The following is a 15,602-nucleotide window of genomic DNA, read 5'->3' as shown; positions in this document are numbered from 1 at the left end:
AGGAGCACGACGCGGGCGGGCAGGCCGCATAGGTATGGTCTCGGGCAACATGTAGCTGAGGAGCACGACGCAGGCGGGCAGGCCACGCAGGTGTGGTCTCGGGCAACATGTAGCCGAGGAGCACGATGCAGGCGGGCGAGCCGCGCAGGAGTGGTCTCGGGCAACATGTAGCCGAGGAGCACAACGCAGGCGGGCAGGCCGCGCAGGTGTGGTCTCAGGCAACATGTAGCCAAGGAGCACGACGCAGGCGGGCAGGCCATGCAGGTGTGGTCTCGGGCAACATGTAGCCAAGGAGCCACTTGGTCTGCGATCAGCAATCCACCGCCCAGCGACGCGGAGACACGAGAAGATGGGTTGCTTCCTAGGGAAGCTGAAGGGGTCGTCACTTTCGGGAGTCGCCAGTTTTCGAGGCCGATAAGATGAGTGCTTTAGGATTCGCGCCATGCACCGGTGGGTTGCCACGTCATACCGTATTTATGGCGAAGTGACGTCCCGTCTCCCTGATGCAACGTGCTCTAGGAGAAGGAAGGGTTGCCATTTTGGCGGGATCTGGCCTTCAAATAGGGTGCAGTCGGTTTACCGCACGCCTTGTTACTTGCATTTGTTCGATTGTCTCCCCGGGCGTTCGGTTTAGCACCCATCGGCCGTCCCACTCCCCTTTCTAAGACTTGGTAAGGATGGCTTCTCCTCCTTCTTTATCTTCCTCGCCTTCCATTTCTAGGGATGTCGTAGAGAAGGCGTTGCCAGCGAGCCCCCACTCATCATCCGACGAGAAGGCTGCTCGAGCCCTTGAGTCGTTAATGTGGCTACACGATCTCGACTCCACTGTGAGCGAGTCGTCACTCGGCCACCTCCGGGGTCGCTATGGTATCCCGGAGGAATTTTCTCTCATCGCCCCGGAGCGGGGGCAACGAGCGTACGACCCTATCCCAAAGGGTTTCGCCCTGACCTTGGATACCTTTGAGGCTGGGTTGTGCCTCCCTCTTCACCCAGTCATAAGTTCTTGCATCTCGTGGTGGTGCATTTCTCCTTCTCAGATGGCGCCGAACTCTTGGCGCTATCTAGTGGCATTTTTAGGGGAGTGTCATTATGCGAATGTTACCTCGAGTCGGGCCCTTTTTCTTTCCTGCTTCTGTCTCTCAAAGGGGTCGGGGGGTTATTATCTGTCCGCCCGACCGGGCTTCCGGGTTAGCGGGGCTCCTTCCAGCAATAAAGGGTGGAAGGAGCGTTTCTTCTATGTATGCCATCCAGAGGGCTGGAGCTTCGGGCTCCGGTGGGCGGCACGTGCGATCGACAATACTGCCCCAGCCCTAAACAGCGAGGAGTGCAAGGCCCTTCAAAGGCTTAAGGAGATCCTTCCGGCCTCTCGCGTCATCCGGGAGATGACCGAGGCGTGGCTGGTCAAGGCGGGTCTGAGCCCGATGCCTCGATGTATGCCTTTAGTAGATAGTGGCAGGGTTTTGAGTTTTTGGGATCCTAATTTTTGTCTACATCCATATGCAGAGATGGTGAACCTCATTGCTGTGCACGGGGGGCAGTCCTCATCGACCTCTTCGCCGCGTCCTCCGGCCGACCGGGGTATCGGCACAAAAGAGGCGCCGGTGGAGATTGAGGCCGGCCGTCCTCGGAAAAAGGCCAAGACCGCCGCCACGAAGAAACCAAATCCGCCGGCGACTCGGCCAAGGGAGGTCGCGGCTGAACCGGGTGTGCGCGACCGGCGACGGGGGCTCGGCCGAGAGGAGGCAAGGCCGAGCAACGTGGGGGCAGGGAAGGCACCCCGAGAGCCTTCCATCCGCGATTTGTGTCGTCTCCCGGTGGGGGCGCAGAACGAGTCTTATCAGGCTCGTGTGATGGGTGAGCTTCCAAAGGGCCGACCCTCCAACCCGCTGGAGGCCCGGTGGGTGGGACTGACCCGCGGGACCTGGGTGTGGGCAGACAGAGAGTCTGCGGCCGAGTTTGTCCGAGGCGGGCTTCACCCCGACATGGCTCGGGAGCTGTACACCATGCCCTCGGATGTTCTTCTTCGTAAATCCGCCAAGTCGTTGCTGTGGGTAAGTGTCCCACCCTTGGACCTTCACTTATGTTCGGGAGGCTTTTGTCCTCACGTTTTTTTATCATTTATTTTTTCAGAGTCAACATTATACTATGGCGTTGGCGGACCACGTGCGCGATGCAGGTCGAGCCCTCGACATCCTATGTGACCGCAAATGCCGAGCTGCGCAGGGAGATTGAGGAGGTGTGCGCCGGAGCGGCCCCAGAGGCGGTCGCAGCGGCTGAGCAGCACTCCTCAGAGCTGGAGGCGAAGGTGACGCGCCTTGAATATGAGGCGACGGGGGCCGACCAGCGCATCTTGACGTTGGAAGCGGAGGTCCTACGCCTCAAGTCTGAGGCGAAGGTGGCCGGTGAGCAAAATGAAGGGCTCCAAGGGGTCCTAAGGGTGGCTTGGACCGAGGCACGTCTGGCCTGGAATGAGGCGGCTGCCCTTACAAAGAAATTGGAGGGGGCCCAAGCCGAGGTGAAGGCTGCTTCTGAGGCCCTGGCCACCGAACGGGACCTACGGCCAGAAAAGGACAAGAAGCTAATCGAGGACTATAAACAGTCCTCGGGCTTCCAGCTTGGGCTAGTCCGATCGGGGCAGATCACGTATGAATACGGGTACCGAATCGCTCTGGGCCGATTCAGGATACGCCACCCTAGACTGGAGGTCGAAGAGAACCCCCGGACGAGGTCCCCTTTGATGATAGCGTTGAGGGCTCTAGCGGCTAGGGATACTTGTAATAAAAAGTCCTGGTTGGTCCAACGTCGGTCCGGTCTTGTAATCTGACTTAAATTTAAATAGAAAGTTTTTGTTTAGACTTCTACTTTGCTTTTGACTATACAAAAATCTTTTTGAGATTTCGCACGTTCCACATCCTTGGCAAAGGGCGGCCTTCCGTGGTTGCAAGCCGATACGTGCCGAGCCGGACGACGTCAATAACCCGGTAAGGCCCTTCCGAGTTAGCGGCAAGTTTGTCGTGCATCCGGGTCGGGTCACCGACCTCGGTCCTGCGTAGGACCAAGTCACCCAATTTAATTGGTCGGGGGCGTACCTTGCGGTTATAGATTCTCGCGACAGCCCTCTTGTAAGAGAGGTCCTTCAGGTGCGCGTCAGCACATCGTTCTTCGATCAAATCGAGGCCAGCCCGTAGTCCTCGGGCTGACGCCTCTGCGTCGTATTTCTCCGCCCGAGGGGTGGGGAAAACCACTTCGGGGGGCAGGACGGCCTCGGTCCCGTAAGAGAGGCTGTAGGGGGATTCTCCGGTCACGGTTTTGGGGGTGGTCCGGAGGGACCATAAGATACTGGGGAGCTCTTCCACCCAAGCCGATTGGGCCGCCGTCATTCTCCTCCTGAGTCCGTCCAAAATAGATCGGTTGGTTACCTCGGCCAACCCATTCGTCTGGGGGTGGGCCACTGAGGTGAACCTCAGCTGAATCCCATAGCTCGCGCAGAACTCCCGGAACTTTGTGCTGGCGAACTGGGATCCGTTGTCTGTGACGATGGCTCTGGGCAAACTGAACCGAGTCACGAAATTTTTCCAGACAAACTTCTCCACTTGTCGTTCTGCGATCGTTGCCAGCGGCTCGGCCTCGGGCCATCTGGTGAAGTAGTCTACCCCCACTACAATATATCTTCATTGCCCCGAGGCCAGGGGGAAGGGGCCGACGAGGTCCAGTCCCCACTGCGCGAATGGCCATGCGTAGTCAATGGGGACGAGCGGGACTGCAGGCTGCTGGGGTGTTCGGGCATGCCTTTGGCATGGGTCGCACTTCTGCACGTAAGATTTTGCGTCTCGGACCATGGTGGGCCAATAGTACCCTTGGCGGAGGATTTTGTAGGCCAAGGTCCGACTGGCAATATGTTCTCCACAAATTCCTTCATGGACCTCGGCCAGGACCGTGTGAGCCTCTTCAGGCCCGAGGCACCGCAGCAGGGGGTGCAAGAAGGACCGCTTGTAGAGCCTCTCGTTCACCTCGGAGTACCATGCCTGCGTTCGGTAGATGCGCCGAGCCGAAGCCTCGTCAGCGGGAAAGATCCCATCGCGCTTAAAGCGCAGCATCTCCTGCACCCATGTGGTACGAGCGTCGGCCGGAGACACAGTCAAAACTGAGATGGTGCGGGAGGGGAGCCGTTCGATCTCGGAGTGTGCTCTGGAGTCTGACTTTGAGGCCAACTTAGCCAGCTCGTCGGCTCACTCGTTCTGACACCTTGGCACCCTGGACACCGTAAAGTAGGAGAAATTAGAGGCTAGGCTTTTTACCTCCGCTAGATACTTCGCCATGGTTGGTTCCCTGGCCTCGTATCCGCCGCTGAGTTGCTCGGCTACCAGCTGCGAGTCGGTGAGGACGTGGATGGCATCTACCTGCATCTCATGGGACAGTCTGAGCCCAGCTAGAAGTGCCTCGTATTCAGCTTCATTATTGGTTGCGCGGAACCCGAAGCGAAGGGAGCGCTCAAACGAGCGCCCGTCGGGGGCCGATAGCACTAGTCCTACGCCGGCCCCACTCGAGGCGAACGAGCCGTCCACGTGTAGGATCCATGCTTCTCTAGGTTGGCCAGGAACCTGGTCTTCAGTCTGGACGAGTTCCGAGATGAAGTCGGCCACCGACTGTGCTTTGATGGCGGTCCTTGGTGCGTAACGTATGTCGAACTCTCCAAGCTCCACCGACCACTTGAGGAGCCGACCTGCAACATTGAATTTACATAAAACCTGTCTGAGTGGCTGGTCGGTGATTACCTCGACCGGATGGGCTTGGAAGTAGGGACGCAGCTTCCAGGCCGTAAGTACGAGCGCCAGAGCTAGCTTCTCAATTGGTGGGTATCGCTCCTCAGGCCCCTTCAAGACGTGGCTGACGTAGTAGACCGGTAATTGTTCGCCGGAGGTTTCGTTGATCAGGACAGAGCTGACCGCATGCCGGGAGGCAACCAAGTAGATGTTAAGCTTTTCCCCCAAAGCGACTGAGGCAAGGCGGGGGAGGTTGGCCAAGTGTTGTTTGACTTGCCCGAAAGCTTCCTCATGCTACGCCGTCCATTGGAAGTCCTTCGGGTTTTTTAGCGCCCGAAAGAAGGGGAGGCAGCGGTCGCCCGATCGGGATAAGAATCGAGACAAGGCAGCGAGCCTCCCGTTCAGTCGCTGTAGGTCCTTGATTGTTCGAGGGGCTTGCATATCGATGATCGCTTGGACCTTCTCCGGATCGACGTCGATTCCTCTTTCGTGAATGATGAACCCGAGGAACTTTCCCGAGTTGACACCGAACACACACTTCGCCGGGTTGAGTCGCAGGCTATAGCTTCGCAACGTGGCAAATGTTTCGGTCAGATCGGTCAGGTGGTCTACCGCCGCTCGGCTTTTCACGATCATGTCGTTGATGTAGACCTTAACGTTCCGCCCTATATGTTGGGCAAACATCTTGTTTACGGCTCTCTGATAGGTTGCGCCCGCGTTCTTTAACCCGAAAGACATTACTTTGTAGAAATATACTCCTAAATTGGTGAGGAAAGCCGTGTGTTCCTGGTCCTCGGGCGCCATCCGGATCTGGTTGTAGCCAGAGAAGGCATCCATGAACGAAAGGCGGGCATGCCCTGTAGTCGCGTCGACCAACTGATCGATCCTGGGGAGCGGATAGCAGTCCTTTGGGCATGCACGATTGAGACTGGTGTAGTCAACACTCATCCTCCAGCTCCCATTGTGTTTCTTCACCAGAACTACATTAGACAGCCATTGCGGGTACTTGGCTTCCTCTATGAAACCAGCTGCTAGGAGTCGCTCCACCTCTTCGCGGATGGCCTGTTGTCTGTCCGAGGCCTGGGGTCATGGTTTTTTGCTTCACCGGTCGAGCTTCGGGTGATATGTTGAGGTGATGTGTTGGGCGGTGTTTGGATCAACGCCCATCATATCAGATGGCGACCAAGCGAAGACATCGGCGTTTTCTTGTAGGAAGCCGACAAGCTACTCCCACTCTTGTTCGGGTAGTTCCGACCTGACCTTGATCGTCCGGTCCAGACGATCCTTTAGTAGCGGGACGTCACAGGTGGGGGCCGCCGGCTCGGGATGTGGGTCCGGCCGCCTTTTTTTTCTTGGGTCCTCCGGGGGTCGGTCGGTCTTCGCCCTTTTGTGTAGTGAAACCGCCATTAGGCAGCACTGTCTGGACTCCCGAGGGCTTCCCCAAACTTCCCCAGTTCCCGCATGGGTCGGGAACTTCACCGTCTGGTGGTAGGTGGAGACTACGGCCCTGATTTTGTTGAGGGTGGGGCGACCAAGGATGGCGTTGTATGCCGTAGGGAGATCCACCATTAGGAAGGTGGACATCACCGTCTTTGTTCTGGGTGGTGCTCCTAAAGTTAGGGGCAAAGTGACGGCTTCCAAGGGTGAGATCGAGTCGCTAGTGAACCCAGTGAGCGCTGAGCAGATAGGTTCCAAGGCCACCTTGGCTAGCCCCAGCTTCTGGAAAGCGTCAAAATACAGCACGTCAGCCGAGCTTCTCGTATCAATCATGATTCTCCTCACCTGGGCATTGGCGATTCGAGCTATTATTATGAGCGCATCGTCGTGCTCCGATCGCTCAGCGACCTCGGGGGAAAATGCGACCTGAGGGTCGGGGCCGCGTCGGGGAGTGTCATCCCTAGCTGAGCGGGCATATGCCTTCCTTCCGGACATGCTGATCCCATCGGACGCCGGGCCGCCCGTGATGACATCGATGTGGTGCTCAACGGGACCCTCGGGATGGGACGATGACTCCCTACCCTGTTGGACGTACCGAGTGAGGTGTCCTCCGCGGACTAGCTCCTCGATCTGTCGCTTCAGCTCGCGGTAGTCTTCAGTATCGTGTCCGCTTTGCCGGTGGAAGCGACAATACTTGGACCGGTCAGCTAATTCCCGCGGGCTTTTCATCGGGACGGGAGCCTTGAGCAGCCCTTTTTCCCTTATTTGGAGAAATATCTCCGTTCGGGATGCACCCAAAGAGGGTACGGGAGGCCTTAACGCTGGAGGGTCAGGTCGGTCCAGCCTGCGCCTTGGCGTGGGAGGTTGTTGTCCCCGAACCTGCTCCGGCCTTCCCCTCTTATGCTCTTCCTGCTTTTCGGCGATCCAGGCCTTGGCCGCGACGAACTGGTTCGCGCGTTGGAGCATCTAGGGCACCGTGGTGGGGGGTCGCTCTAAGAGGGGCCAGAAGAACCTGGAAGGACGCAAGCCCATCATAAACACCTGCATCAATAGGGAGGGGTGAGCGTCCAGAAGTCCCCGGATCTGCGCTGCGAAACGATTTACAAAACTGGAAAGGGGCTCGTCATCCCTCTGATTGAGTTTGAGGAGGAGCACCACGGAAGGCTTCGCTCGGGAATAGGCCATGAAGTGGAGCTCAAAGTCCTTGACGAGTTGGTTAAAGGAAGGGATCGCATCGATTTTCAGGCCGCTGTACCACGCATGGGCCGAGCCTCTCAGCGTGGTGGGGAACGCTATGCACATCAGAGCGTTATAAGTCCCGTATAGTGCCATCTGTTGGGAAATCATTGGGGGGCGACATCATATGCGCAACGGAAGAATAAGAAAACAAAATCCTCGATTCCCAAAAAGATGTTCGTCGTCGTGCGAAGATTGGTGCGCAAAAAATCCGCAAAACACAAAACTGCGTATAGAGATTGTGTTACCTAGGGAGATCGTATATCCTTGTTTCCTTGCAGATCCTTAGGAGAGGGTGAAGGAGGTCAAGCGTCCTCCTCTCTAGCGGTGATCCACACAGCAGGGTTGCGACGACGCTCCTCAAAACTCCAAGCCTACTCTGAGGTGGAGAGGGAGAGGAGAATAGGAAAGGCAAGCAAAGACTCTAGCCTATGAGGCTGTGAATCCCTCCTATTTATAGAGATCCTGTGTCAAACCCTAATGGGTCCTTCCCTAGTGGATATTGGATCTGCATCCAATAAGACAAGGGCTCCGTCGGATATCTCATATCCGAACCTCTACTCATCGCAATGCCTACCATATGTGTGTGACCCTCTAGGCCCAATATCGAGTTGGCCGTAAGTCATACCTGTCAGAACTCTTTCTAACTCAGTGAATTATTATCTCTGTAATAATTCACTCGACTCATCGACTACGGACGTACTAGGCCACTACGCCGTAGTCCCCAGACGATACAGGGGAATCCAATCCATTGGACCTGTCTGTCCTCAGTTACCATGTATCTATAGTCCCTCATCCATCTAATATCCCAGAGACCGTATATCGAGCATGGTGCTGTCAGACCCATACGGTTTCTACTCGAGTCTCACTCTAATCGGATTCTCCCGGAGAACTCTTTCTCTCTCAACCCGAATGACCCTAGCCAGGGATTTGTCTGAGCAAGAACACATAGGATATTCCTCTCATGACGCCGAGAGTGGATGATCCTCTATTGACACTCAATAGCCCTCGTAAGGTCGACTACCACTCCCAATGACCAGCTGTACTAGATCTGGGGATAGCCAAACCTATAAGTCTGGTATCAAAGAGTGGAGCACTCATACAGGATATCCTTGGTGTCTCAAGTCTAAGGACCAGATACACCACTAGGACTACGGAATCACTGTCTGACAATAAGGCATCATCAACCATCCAGCATTCCGTAAGCGGATCAATCAGTGAACTCATTCTCCAATGAGCACCTGTACTGTATCCCTAGTGTCCCTACATGAGCAGCTATGAGACCAGCTGCATCCATCATATGGACGGGTATACAGCACACCAGTCTATCCGGTTATCACGATGCCCCTCTCGAGTAACCTATGACCGGGATTATTTAGGATATGTGTTTAAAGGTGAATCGATATCATTATCGTGATCTCATCACGATCCGATTCCCATTGCACAAATCCAAGGACATCACAATATATATATGCATTTATGCAATAGTTATAAAGTGATATACGCCAAAATATAATAAGCAAAAAGATTCTGTATCAAGTCACACGTGCCATCACTCACGTGATTGGCTTGCTGGGCACCTATGACTAGCAATCTCCCACTTGACCTAAAGCCAATCACCTATGTGTCTGATCTCCATCAGACTCCTGTGACGCTCATAGACAATCTGAGACAACGGCTTTGTTAGTGGATCTGCAATGTTATCTTCGGATGGAACTCTTTCCATTACTACATCTCCTCGGGTTACGATCTCTCTTATAAGCTGGAACCTCCTCAGAACACTTCTGATGAGACCCGGGTTCCCTTATTTGAGTAATCACCCCATAGTTGTCGGAATATAAGGAAGTCGACTTGTCGCTATCTGTATCGACTCCCATATCTGTGATGAACTTCTTCATCCAGACTCCCTCCTTTGCTGCATCTGATGCAGCAATGTACTCCGCCTCTGTGGTCGAGTCAGAAGTGGTATCTTGCTTGGAACTCTTCCAGCACACTGCTCCTCATGAGATCGTAGGCATGACTCACGGCCAGCTCGATATTGGGCCTAGAGGGTCACACATATATGGTAGGCATTGCGATGAGTAGAGGTTCGAATATGAGATATCCGACGGAGCCCTTGTCTTATTGGATGCAGATCCAATACCCACTAGGGAAGGACCCATTAGGGTTTGACACGGGATCTCTATAAATAGGAGGGATTCATAGCCTCATAGGCTAGAGTCTTTGCTTGCCTTTCCTATTCTCCTCTCCCTCTCCACCTCAGAGTAGGCCTGGAGTTTTGAGGAGCATCGTCGTAACCCTGCTGTGTGGATCACCGCTAGAGAGGAGGACGCTTGACCTCTTTCACCCTCTCCTAAGGATCTGCAAGGAAACAGGGATATACGATCTCCCTAGGTAACACAATCTCTATACGCAGTTTTGTGTTTTGCGGATTTTTGCGCACCAATCTTCGCACGACGACGAACATCTTTTTGGGAATCGGGGATTTTTGTTTTCTTGTTCTTCCGCTGCGCATATGATGTCGCCCCCCAATGATTTCCCAATAGAAGGAACAAAATAACATGCATCTAATGCAATAAAAGCTCCACTAGGCAGATGTAAGGCGACCTCGCCAACAGCTACTACAGTAACTTTTGCTCTATTACCCATCTTGAGGTCCATCTCGCCTCTTTCAAGTCTCCTATGCCTTGTCAGAACCTGCAACGAATTGCATATATGATAAGCACTACCGGTATCCAATACCCATGTGTTATCATAAGAGTCTGACAAATGGAGACTGATCATGAATGTACCTGAAGCTTTATCAAGCTTTTGTTTCGCCCTTTCTGCAAGGTACTCTTTGCAGTTTCTCTTCCAATGCCCATCTTTACCACAGTGGAAGCACTGGTCTTTGTCCTTTGCTGGGTCTTTCTTAGCAACCTTTGCTTTACCTTGTTTGCCCTTGCCCTTTCCCTTCTTAAGGGACCTTTCTGCTTTCCTTTTCTTTTTGGTCTCACCATTATAGACAACTGACTTCTCTTTCTTAATAGTACTCTCTGCTTCCCTCAACATATTGAGGAGCTTTGGGAGAGTCACCTCAAGCTTGTTCATATTAAAATTCATTATGAACTGTGAAAAGGAATCTGGTAGGGACTGAAGCACAATGTCCACACACAAGTTATCCTCTAGGACTATTCCTAGACCTGTGAGTTTCTCTATCCACTCAATCATCTTTAGGACATGGTTCTGAACCGGTGTCCCCTCAGTCAGCGGAAAAGGCTCTTGGATATCTCATATCGTTGAGTCCTTCCCTGTTCCTCAAACAATTTGCGGATATGTAGGAGAATGGATCTGGCATCCATCTTTTCATGTTGTCTCTGTAACTCAGGAGTCATAGAGCCCAACATATAGCATTGAGCAAGAGTGGAGTCATCAATACACTTCACGTAGCGAGCGATCTCATCCTCGTTTGCCCCTTCTTCGGGCGTAGGCATCACTATATCAAGGACGTACACGATTTTCTCCGCTGTGAGAACAATTCTCAAGTTACGGAGCCAATCCGTATAATTTGGACCAGTGAGGCGGTTGACATCAAGTATGTCACGTAAGGGATTTGAAAGCGACATTTTCTGAAAATAAAGATGTAGCAGAAATGAATAACATGCAGATTTTGCAAGAAATAAACTATCAAGATATGGACTTCTATCTTAATATGCTCCCACTATTTTACTAACGAGTCACGCGACACCCTCAGCACGTGAAACAGAAGTCTCCGGCAGACTTCTAGTGGGGATCAGGATCCAATCAGCGTCTTAATGTAACCTCGAGGGACTCGACCAATCACACTAAGCCTAAAAGGTAGGCAACTCTTGCCGATCACAACTCCTTGTGATTCCCGTCCTGTTCGGCCTCCGAATCACTATGGCCTCGAGGGACTCGACCAATCATGATGCTCGGTTAAGTCAACACCTTCGTTACAAGATGAGTCTGATTTGATGATATACCCTCGAGGGACTCGACCAAGCATACCATGCCCTCAGGTCACCGGTGACATCTCTATGTCGTAAGCAAGATAGCGAATCGCGATATAGGTGAGTCTCGAGGGACTCGACCAACTCAACCTACACCGGGATTCGGTTCCTACTCATAACGATGGAAGGCCACGTGGGTCAATCTAATTGCCTCACGTTTACCGACTTAATATTATCGAGAGATGTTTCTATGATTTGGTCTCCTAATATGACATGTCACACATATACATATTTAATATATATCTACATCGCATGCAAATATATATACATATCTAGTATGTGTATAAGCAATCACACCAAATGATCATGGACCACAACCTAATATGATTAGGCCCGAGCCAGTAGGCCGAATCACTCACATCAAGATCTATGTGTGCAACGGTGCATCTCCATGCTCTGTGATCGTCCATCTCGTCCTCGTCGGTTTCGTCGACATCTTGATGCATCTCCATGCATCACGATCGTCCATCTCGTGGGTCCCGCTATCGCATCCACGCTCCCGCTGCGCCTCCTCATGTGATTACAACTTAATCATAGGCACGCAGGCCCGACAATAAACGAGAAATATAATGGAGGTTCGCAGACCTCAATAATAATAATCACAAGTACACACATCACACGGTCCATGATCATCCGTCCACACATCATACATCACATGTATAAATAATCATCATCATGTAGGATTACTAGATAATAATAAAAATAATAATCAACTAAACCTTTTAATTAATTAATATTTTTCTGAAATCGGGGACATATAGGAAATTTCTCAATTCCTAAGGGTATTTTCGTAATTTGGACAAAAGATAGAAACTAGAATTTCTCAAATTCCGAGGGGCAAAACTGTCTTTTGCCCAGAAAACCCTAATACTCTTTCCCCCTTTCGCTGCTGCCGCCGCCGCCACCCTGTTGGCGGCGGCCTGTGCGGCGGGGCTAGGGCACTGCCCTCGCCTGCTGGCGGCACGCCCGCTGGCGGCGATGCCGCTGCGGGTGGGCACCCCCTTCGGGCGCCGCTGCCTCCGCAGGCGGTGCTGTACCGCCGGGCGGCCGCCCCTGTGGGGGGGTTTCACCCGCGGGAGCAGCTGCGGCGCCTCTGCCCGTGGGCTGCCAGCCCCGCCAGCAGCAAGCCTGCTGCAAGCAGACCGCCGGCCGGCTGCTGCAGGCACAGCGCTTGCGCATGCGCCGGCGCTGTGCTGCCTGGCTGCGGTTGCGGCTGCCGCTGCAGGTGGCTGCAGGCATGCAGATCGAGGGCAGCAACTGTTGCTGCCCTTCCTCGCTTTTGCGTTAACGATTTTGACGTCAAAATTCTTCCTAAGCAAAATACACGCAGTTCAAAACCAATCATTCGCACGAACAACCTGGCTCTGATACCACTGTTGGGAAATCATTGGGGGGCGACATCATATGCGCAACGGAAGAACATGAAAACAAAATCCCCGATTCCCAAAAAGATGTTCGTCGTCGTGCGAAGATTGGTGCGCAAAAAATTCGCAAAACACAAAACTGCGTATAGAGATTGTGTTACCTAGGGAGATCGTATATCCCTGTTTCCTTGCAGATCCTTAGGAGAGGGTGAAGGAGGTCAAGCGTCCTCCTCTCTAGCGGTAATCCACACAGCAGGGTTGCGACGACGCTCCTCAAAACTCCAGGCCTACTCTGAGGTGGAGAGGGAGAGGAGAATAGGAAAGGCAAGCAAAGACTCTAGCCTATGAGGCTGTGAATCCCTCCTATTTATAGAGATCCCGTGTCAAACCCTAATGGGTCCTTCCCTAGTGGATATTGGATCTGCATCCAATAAGATAAGGGCTCCGTCGGATATCTCATATCCGAACCTCTACTCATCGCAATGCCTACCATATGTGTGTGACCCTCTAGGCCCAATATCGAGCTGGCCATGAGTCATACCTGTCAGAACTCCTTCTAACTCAGTGAATTATTATCTCTGTAATAATTCACTCGACTCATCGACTACGGACGTACTAGGCCACGACGCCGTAGTCCCTAGACGATACAGGGGAATCCAATCCATTGGACCTGTCTGTCCTCAGTTACCATGTACCTATAGTCCCTCATCCATCTAATATCCTAGAGATCGTATATCGAGCATGGTGCTGTCAGACCCATACGGTTTCTACTCGAGTCTCACTCTAATCGGATTCTCCCGGAGAACTCTTTCTCTCTCAACCCGAATGACCCTGGCCAGGGATTTGTCTGAGCAAGAACACATAGGATATTCCTCTCATGACGCCGAGAGTGGATGATCCTCTATTGACACTCAATAGCCCTCGTAAGGTCGACTACCACTCCCAATGACCAGCTGTACTAGATCTGGGGACAGCCAAACCTATAAGTCTGGTATCAAAGAGTGGAGCACTCATACAGGACATCCTTGGTGTCTCAAGTCTAAGGACCAGATACACCACTAGGACTACGGAATCGCTGTCTGACAATAAGGCATCATCAACCATCCAGCATTCCGTAAGCGGATCAATCAATGAACTCATTCTCCAATGAGCACCTGTACTGTATCCCTAGTGTCCCTACACGAGCAACTATGAGACCAGCTGCATCCATCATATGGACGGGTATACAGCACACCAGTCTATCCGGTTATCACGATGTCCCTCTCGAGTAACCTATGACCGGGATTATTTAGGATATGTGTTTAAAGGTGAATCGATCTCATTATTGTGATCTCATCACGATCCGATTCCCATTGCACAAATCCAAGGATATCACAATATATATATGTATTTATGCAATAGTTATAAAGTGATATACGCCAAAATATAATAAGCAAAAAGATTCTGTATCAAGTCACACGTGCCATCACTCACGTGATTGGCTTGCTGGGCACCTATGACTAGCACCATTTGGGCACGAAAAGCGGCTACGTGGTCCGTTGGGTCAGTGGAACCGTCGTAAGCCTCCAGGGAGGGGAGTCGAAAGTTTGGGGGGACTGTATGGTCCTATATCTCGGGCGTAAATGGGGATCCCTGGTGTGCGTCCTCCCCAAACTCTCCCCTTAACCTGCAGACCTCCTTCTGCATATCGTCGAAACGCTGATTGACGAAGCGCAACTGGACTCGCAGGGAATCTGTAGGATCCAAAGACAATGCCTCGGGTTCCGGGCGGCCTCTTGGATTGGCCATCGCTATACCTCCGGGTGGGGATGACGGGATCCGAGGCAAGGCGGGGAGCTCCCGAGGTGATGCGGGAGCTTGAATGTGTGGCTCATGTTGTCGTAATGGTTGGACGGTCGGGGAGTGCAACGAGCAAGAAACAAAGGGAATAATAGATTGCACGATACCGGTCAGAGTTCGGACTTGATGGGTGAGATCTTGGAAAGCCTCGGACGACACGGGTGACGGGTTGGGGGGGGGCGCCGTCGGGCGGTGAGAGGCCCGGATCATTGAATATCCGCCAATAGTGCTATGAAGTTGTGGCGGGGTGCTCGTCACGAGGTTCTCCCTATGAGAGGTGTTCCCCTGGAGCTCCAATCGGGTGCGGTGCCCCATCCGCGAGTTTGTCAGAGCCGATCTCATGATTCCCCGACATCGGGGCCCTCCTTCTAGCGCCAAAAATGTTAGTGTAAACAACCTTAAGCCGTGGCCTAGGGCCGACGCGGCTTGGTTCGGGTCCGGATGATGGGGGAACTTCTTGAGACATTTTTTGGGACTGCTAAGACGGTCGATTACGGTGGCCTGACCGGGGCGGGGTCACCGTTTTCTCAGGACAAGGGGCTCCTCGCCTAGGCGTTCTTGTGAGAGACCTCGGCCTTCGTACCTGCACAAAGGTCGGGGCGGGGAGTTCGGCCCGACCCCTCCGACGATCCAGTTAGTCTCGGAAGGAGTGGATTTTTTTTCCCCCCCTCTTGCTTCTTGGAGCGTAAGGGTTTTTATAGTAAGAATTACCGTTACGTGATGTGCCTGCCCGTAGAGAGCGGGATCGTACTTCTGGTAGTGTTTGACATTGCCGTTGCGTGGCGTGGGGGATCGAGCCAGAGCAGGGTGTTAATGTGCCTCGGCAGGCATTCCGGTCCGCAATGACCGAGTGACTCACCAGGTTGACAAGGGCGAAATGCGTCACCTGATGCAGCTGATGTCACGTGAGTCTTATCGCTATTTAACATGGATGTCTCAAGTGATGAGGAACT

This window comes from Musa acuminata, chromosome BXJ3-10 (assembly GCF_036884655.1).
Source record: "Musa acuminata AAA Group cultivar baxijiao chromosome BXJ3-10, Cavendish_Baxijiao_AAA, whole genome shotgun sequence".
Taxonomy (NCBI): Eukaryota; Viridiplantae; Streptophyta; class Magnoliopsida; order Zingiberales; family Musaceae; genus Musa; species Musa acuminata.
Note: the sequence above shows the minus strand (reverse complement) of the source record.